This window comes from Phodopus roborovskii, unplaced genomic scaffold (genome assembly GCF_943737965.1).
Source record: "Phodopus roborovskii unplaced genomic scaffold, PHOROB, whole genome shotgun sequence".
In the NCBI taxonomy this organism is placed as follows: domain Eukaryota; kingdom Metazoa; phylum Chordata; class Mammalia; order Rodentia; family Cricetidae; genus Phodopus; species Phodopus roborovskii.
In genome coordinates, this window is record NW_026126625.1 from 3,245,208 (window position 1) to 3,253,183 (window position 7,976).

Consider the following 7,976-nt stretch of genomic DNA (forward strand, 5'->3'; position numbering starts at 1 on the left):
GGAGATATACTGGTAGTTGAATAAGCAGAGAAAGATAATAATAAAATGTTCAAGTAAGTTAAGAAATAATCAGCAATAAAGGATAGATATGGATATTTCCAGTAGTTAGAACTATATGAAAAGACTGAATTACTTTATGGATCAAAATTATAATTTTAAAAATTATGAATCTGGCTCTCCCCCCTCCCCCCCCCGACTGGAAGGAGCCATGGAGGCCATGCTGGAGAAGAAAAAGAAGGTCCCTGCTGTGCCAGAGACCCTTAAGAAAAAGCGAAGAAATTTCGCGGAGCTGAAGGTGAAGCGCTTCCAGAAAAAGTTTGCACTGAAGACGCTCCGGAAGGCATGGAGGAAGCTCATCTATGAAAAGGCAAAGCATTATCACAAGGAATACAGGCAGATGTACCGGACGGAGATTCACTTGGCTAGGATGGCAAGGAAAGCCGGAAACTTCTACGCGCCTGCAGAACCCAAGTTAGCATTCGTCATCCGGATCTGAGGTATCAATGGTGTGAGCCCAAAGGTCCGCAAGGTGTTGCAGCTGCTCATCTTCGTCAGCTCTTCAATGGCACTTTTGTTAAGCTCAACAAGGCTTCGATTAACATGCTGAGGATTGTGAAACCATACATTGCATGGGGGTACCCCAACCTGAAGTCAGTAAACGAGCTCATCTACAAGCGTGGCTATGGCAAAATCAATAAGAAGAGAATTGCCTTGACAGACAATTCCTTGATTGCTCGATCTCTTGGTAAATATGGCATTATCTGCATGGAGGATCTGATCCATGAGATCTACACAGTGGGGAAACGCTTCAAGGAAGCCAACAACTTCCTGTGGCCCTTCAAACTGTCTTCTCTACGGGGCGAAATGAAGAAAAAGACCACTCACTTTGTGGAAGGTGGCGATGCTGGCAACAGGGAAGACCAGATAAACAGGCTTATTAGATGGATGAACTAAGGTGCCTGTGGTATTTTTGTAATCTGGTCAGTTAATAAACAGTCACAGCTTGGCAAACTGAAAAAAAAAAATTATGAATCTGTTGGGTGCTTTATCAGCTAATTGTTATTGCATTGAGAACCAATTCTGAAATTCAGTATTTCAGAAGTGTTTATTAATTTTTGTAGTTGTGCAGGTAGGCTGATTCATTTGCACTCTCTAGGCTGGGACACCAGGCTACTCTGTCTTAAGACATGGCAAAGATTAAAAAAAGTAGTGTAAGGGTTTAAGTCCTTCAGAGACCTAGCCTCATGTTTAGTATTGTTTTTTCCCATGATCTTTGATTATCCCTAATGGAGCAATAAGGTAACAGACTATGTTGTGTAGATGGAAATTACACTGACTGACAGTGTGAGAATGTAGGAAAGGGCAGTTATTTGGACTGCAGTGGCTTTCCATTAACCATAGTACAGTATACATCTTTCTGAAGATGATAGAAGACAATTTACAAAGGACTGAAAGAAAGTCAGTGGCCCCTATAGATAGTGTCTATAACCCAATCCCTCCACAAAGGCTCAGAAAACTATATGAAAGAGGAGGCAGAAATGTGACAAAAGTCAGAGAACCCAGAATTCTTTGGTGAGGTTGTGTTTCCTAGAAATGATAGGGAAAAGCAATACCCAAGACACTACAAGAATATGCCTGCCTAAAGAAGATGTGAACAATATCAGCACTAGTAAACATGTTACACTTGAAGGGGAAAATTACAATGGGCTGCTCGCCTAGACAAAAACTGCAGGCAACTAAGAACTTCTGAGAGGGAGACAATTAGTCTTCCCAAGGAATGAGCCCCAAAATTGGTTATCCAATATCAAGTGTTCATCCCTGAAAATATATAAATGAAAGAAACATTCAATAGACTCAGCAGATTATAATTCTGTACTCATATGTTTGTATATACATATATAACAATAACAAAGAAACAGAGGCCAGAAATATAAGAGGGAATTGGAGTTGGGCATGAAAGCAGTTGGATTTCTAAGAGAAGGTAGGAGAATGATACAGTTATCTTTCAATTATAAATAAATCAATATAATAAGGACAACATTAAAACTTAGAAAAAGCTCTGAGCACAATAAAAGAAGTACGTGAGACACTGAAAGGATTGGCTTTTCATACTGCAAAAATCTCACAAGGGAAAAAAAGTGACAATGAACCGTTATAATTCAAGGAGACTATTACCAGTGATTGCTCAAAATTGTGAAGTTCATGAACATGCAGACTCAAGAAGATGAACAAAAACAGAGCAGAATATTAACAAATAGTATCATGCCAAGCTACATTTCTTATCACACTGTTGAATGTTAAAGGCATAGATAAATTGCCTCTTGCTTTGACAGAAAACTACCAGAAATGTTTCAACACCATTTACAATAACACCCAAATTTACTTTTCTGGTAGTAAATCTGACAGGATATGGGCATGTTAAATTTTGAAGCAAATTGAAAGAAAGAAATATGTCATGTTTATGGTCTAGAAGTCTTAGAGTTGTTAAGATTTCCTTTTCCCCCAGATAGGTTTGTATAATTAATTCCTACCAACATCTCCCAATATATGTTATGTGTGGTTAAAGTAGTGATTTAGAAAAGTATATACAAAAGTGAGCAACCTAGAATAGCTAAAAAGTCTTAAGAAAACAAAGATGGCTGGCTCATATTACCGAATTCCATTGAAATGTTAAAATTATCAGCAGTGATATTTTACAAAAGAAGCAAAGATCACAGAAACAAACTCATCCGTATCCACTCATGCTTTTCAACCAACAAGGCAGTACACATTCAAACAGAAAAAAAATTTCAATAAATAATTTATATTATTTACATATCCATATAAGAAAAATAATGGAACTTGATGACTCTTATACAATATGAAAATTTGGCAATCACCTTCTCAGCATAAATTAATTGAACTAAATATTAAACAATTCATGGGAGACACTCTTTGTATCTTGGTTAAATAATTATTAAACATAGACCAAGCATTATCCTTAAATAATTGATTGTATTCACTGAAAAAATATGAAGAGCTTCTAATTATCCAAAGGCATCATAAATAATGTGAAAAGGCAAGCTATAAATGGAGAGGAGATATTTTTAGTTTGTATATGTTACAGAAGACTTGAGAAATCATAGATAAAGAACTCCTGCAAATTATAACAAAAATTGTCCAACCAAAATCAGACAAAAAGAGCAGGCAATTACCAAAAAAAAAAAAAATGGTGCCCATGTGGTAAACCAGCAAGTGTGGATATCAAACCATCAGTTCTTAAGGAAATACAACTCAAATATACAAAAAAAAGTCAAAACTCACATTGGCAAAGACGTACAGCAACTGAAATTTCATGCAATGTAGTTTGGCAAGTACCTAGTGGAGCTAAAAGTATCTACTAAAATCAAGTAAATGCTTTATCTGAACCTCCTTAACTTTATTCCTGTATGTACATAAGCTTCCCAGAAGACATGCTGAAGAATGTTTATTCTCCCAAACTGGAAACAACCACAATGCCCATCAACAGGAAGATGGGAAGGTAAGCTGTGTTTTAATTATGCAGTGGAATGTGACCAACTAGCAACTTTAAGAGAAAAACTATTGATACAGGCAATCACAAGGATGAATCACAGAGATAGTGAGGAATAGAAAGAGGCACAATATAGCAAGTGTCATTCCATACACCTGATATTTCAAAAAAGGAAGACAGATCAGTAGAGATAGCAGTCTAAACTTTGGCTAACACTCAATAGAAGTTCTTAATTGACTGCGAAACAGGGCAGGACACCTTCGAATAGATTACCTATCCTGGAGCTAGGTAAATGTTCCTGAAGCCATTCGGTTAACTTGCTGAACTAAATATATATATATATATATATATATATATATATATTTATTTATATATTTACAACTAAGTGCATTAACATTAACAGTAGTACCTTTTTTGGGGGGACAGGTTTTTTCTGTATAGCTTTGTGGACCAGAGATCTGACTACCTCTGCCTCCTGAGTGCTGGTAATCCCAGTGGCATTTTTATGTTTTCAAATATGCTCAAAATTAGATGTAACAGTTTTTTTTTGGTTTGTTTTTATTTTTGTTGTTGTTGTTGTTTCTTGTTTTGAGCAATGTCCCAGAGCTACCAGTCATAGCACATGACAGCATCATCACTCAGCACCTTTGTATGGAACAGCATAAATCAGAGAACCATATACAATGTCAAATATATGCAATGAAAACAGATAAAATGAAGCCAATCATTTATCACCAAGAGAGAAATCAATCAAATACAATCAAAGTCCAAGAAGTCAACTCCAATTTGTCCAAAGTAATTATCTGTGATTTTTTCACTAGGGTATGAAACACTCTTGCTTGGTAATACTATTAAGATACAATTTTATTTTTCTAATGCAAAATCTGAGTACTAAATCAAACAAAGAAACACTATACATCTGTGGAATCAGGATGGATTTGAGAATCAAGAGAGTTAGACTTTAAAATTCAGTCTAATACTCAACCGGAATGCCTTGTCTGTATCTATTTATACATTATTCAAGCCTAGACTGCTCTGCTATATAACATAAAGGTAATTATCTTAATTTTTTCAAAATTAATTTAAATTAATTAAATTTTTTCAAAAACAATTTCCAAATTATTTTTATGTAAAATATAAATTAAGGAAATATGAATTATATAAAATATGAATATGTATGAAGTTGGTATTATGACCCAAGGAGTCTTCAGTCCCAGCCTGTCCTTAAGATTTCAATGAGATGCAAATGACTAGAGGAGATAATGCTGTTCTCTGGTGTACAAGGATGAAAGTGAAATCTCAAAAACGTTGCCAGGCTAGGCTTGCCTATCTCTTTGAATCTTAGCAATTCTGTTTTAGCTACTATGCTCAGAAGAGGAAATATTCCTTTTCATGCCCAGGAAGCTACCTTTTTGCAATGTGCTCCTACATGCTGCTTCACAAAAGAAGCTACACAGATAGAAGTTTCTCATGGAGGAAATTATTGTGTGTGAGAAATTCTATTCCGTCTTTTCACTTTTGTGCATGGCTTTTCCTAAGGCTTTAATGTGTCTAACTATTTATTTTGCCTATAGATGCCAAATAACAGCTCAGTTATTGGATTGTGTTTCCTTTCAAAGAAGTTAATTCTCCTTTACCAGGAAGTACTGAGGAATAGAAACTCAGACATTATGCAGAAAAAGTACAAGAAAAGGAATTTTGGAAGCAGAAAACTTGAATTTGGGTATCTATATGTAGTTTTAACTTAGTTGATGAATTTCTTTGTGGTGTTGTATTTAGCATTTTTTACACTGTGAATAATAAACTTGTATAGAATGTTTTGTGGAATAATATGAATAGATATGAAAAATAGCCATATACCTATAGGAATATTTTGACCAAAGACAGTTTATTCATTCAATTACTTTACACACACACACAAACACACACACACTGTGTGAGACAGGCATTCTGAAATATTATTATTAGGCTTAAATTAGTATTTACTATTAATGTTGGAACCATCTATTATCCATACAGTGTGATGATAATGCTGGTATGAAGAAAAATTAATCTTTTGCAAGTCATAAAGGATATAGCATATTCAAGTGTATGTAATATATAATGACTAATAGTGATTATAAATGACCATGTTACTGGTTTATATAATTAAATTTTCCTGTTTTATATTTAATAATAATAATAATAATAATTTGCTGTTAGATGTTTCACCAAGTTACACTAGGAAGAGTATAAGAAAACTTATACTCCTCATTTGTATATTCAATCAACTATTTCTGGGAAAGAAGTCAGCATAGAAACATAAGGACCATCATCTGACCTTCATGACTTTATGTCTAATAGACACAAAGTCAAATAAATGATGCTCAATTGTAGTAGATTCCATAAAGAAACAAGTAGTGTATTGAACTAAATGAAAGATTATATTAATGGACTCCACTAGGTAGAAGGGTCTGACATGCCTTCATAGAGATAGTAAGATCAACATTGAAAGTAGATAGGTAAAAATGAACCAATCAGACAATTGCCAAGACCAGGAAGAGGGTTATTATCATGGTTCCAACAAATAAGCAGGTCACAGTCAACTGTGTCAACATTCTGTAGTGTGTGTGGCTCTTTGCCTCTTGAGAATTAGGAGAAAATCATGGCAGAGGCTTCTTTGTGTGAAAAGTAGACCTTTTTACATGAAATCCAGACTTTAAATTTTGAGTCAACAGAGGATGAAATGGTCAACTGCATCCTATTACTGCTGATTCAATCACATAGTCAGGTAAGGTCAGCTTTTCATTGGTCCAAACTCAGGAAGCATGTGTTCTCAGATATGAAATAAAAAGCTATATTTATTCATTTTTGTTTACTGTTAATTTTGGGGCCCACTAAAAGTTGCCCTATTGTTGGTTCACCTTTATCGCCATGGTCATGACCTCTAACTGCTTTGCTGGCTTATTTTCAAGCTACACTATAATACGAAATTTTAGGCTTGCTAACTGAAAGAATGGCTACTTCACTGAGAATCTACTTCTACTCCATCTCCCCCCCCCATCCTTAACTCCTTTTCTACACCAACATTTAGCCTCTCAAACTTTATGAAACTTTTAAGGAAGTTCCCCTAAATTTGTTTCTATTTTAGGCATTTTTGTTGAGGAGACTCAACATATGGTTCTGGATTGTTAGGCAAGCAGTTTCCCAGTGAGCTAAATATCCAGTCCCAAATAAGGAAAAATGTGTGGATCTTGGAAAGGCCAGAGTTAAGCAAAGTTAATGCCAATAGGTGTAGGGTGGCTATTGTACTGAAAGAAGGAACCTTTGACATAGTGGAAAAGAAAAATTAGCAAGAAGTTATTGATATTGTTGAAGAATAAGAATAGATGTAATTCAGCTAAATCTATAGCTGGTGATACACAACTGAAACAGAATTTAAATATTAAGATTTAGAAGGAAGCTCTTAAGCAGTGAGGAGATACAATGTGGGAACAGGAATATATACTGAGTAAGAGAATTTTTTTTTCTGGAAGCACCCAAGAGAAAGGGCAGAATCAAGATAGATTATGGATTTAGAAGTGACCAATGATTATGTACCAAATACCCAATGATCTTTTGGGAATCACACAGAGTCTGAAATGTGCATGAGTTAATAATAGGTTTTAGAGAATTGAATTAATTAATTAATTAGAGGTAATGTAAGCTGAACTGAAAATGAATTTTAATCAGGAACAATGAAAGATTTCTCCCCAGCAATAATTGAGGAAACATCAATTGAATGCTAGAATACAATTTCTCTGAGACAAGAAATTAATTTTCACAGAATAAAAGCATATCATGAAAAAGTTTTATTATATTTCGTGTTTCGTGACTCAGTGTAGCAAAAAAAAAAAATCTAACAAAAAGGACAAATGTTTATTTTAGCTCTCAGATTGAAGTCATTGTCCATCAGGCCAGGGAAGCAGAGAGTGATGACTGTTGCTGTTCAGCTCCCTTTTTGCCTTTTATAGACTCTGTATCCTCAGCCCAGAAAATAGTGCCGCCCACTTAAAGTAGTTCCTCCTGCCTCAGAAGTTCACTTTCATAGTGATTCTAAAACTTGTCAAGTTGACAGTCAAGGTTAATCATTATAAATATTAATGGCAGTAAAAAAAAAAAAAAGAACATGTTTGGTAATAGTGAAGGTGAGGGTGCGCATGTTGATATCCACAAAACTCCAAAAACAGATCTATATGTTAGATTTTCTGAGATAAGAGCATTAGAACCACCTTTAAAAACTTTTTTTGAGAATCTCATATATGACTACTGCATCTATATCACTCTCATGTACTTCCCTGCTGTCTTAGTTTGGGCTTTTATTGCTGTAAAGAGAAAACATGTCCACAGAAACTCTTATAAGGAAAATTATTTAATTAAGGGAGCTAGGTTACAGAGGTTCAGTCCTTTATCATCATGGCAGGAAGCATGGTGACATGCAGGCAGA

At 35.0% G+C, this 7,976-nt stretch overlaps 1 pseudogene; it reads left to right on the top strand.

Annotated features, from left to right (window-relative positions):
- The first annotated feature begins 202 nt into the window (after window positions 1–202).
- LOC127238086 (60S ribosomal protein L7-like) lies at window positions 203–1,019 on the top strand (annotated as a pseudogene).
- Window positions 1,020–7,976: the final 6,957 nt, after the last annotated feature.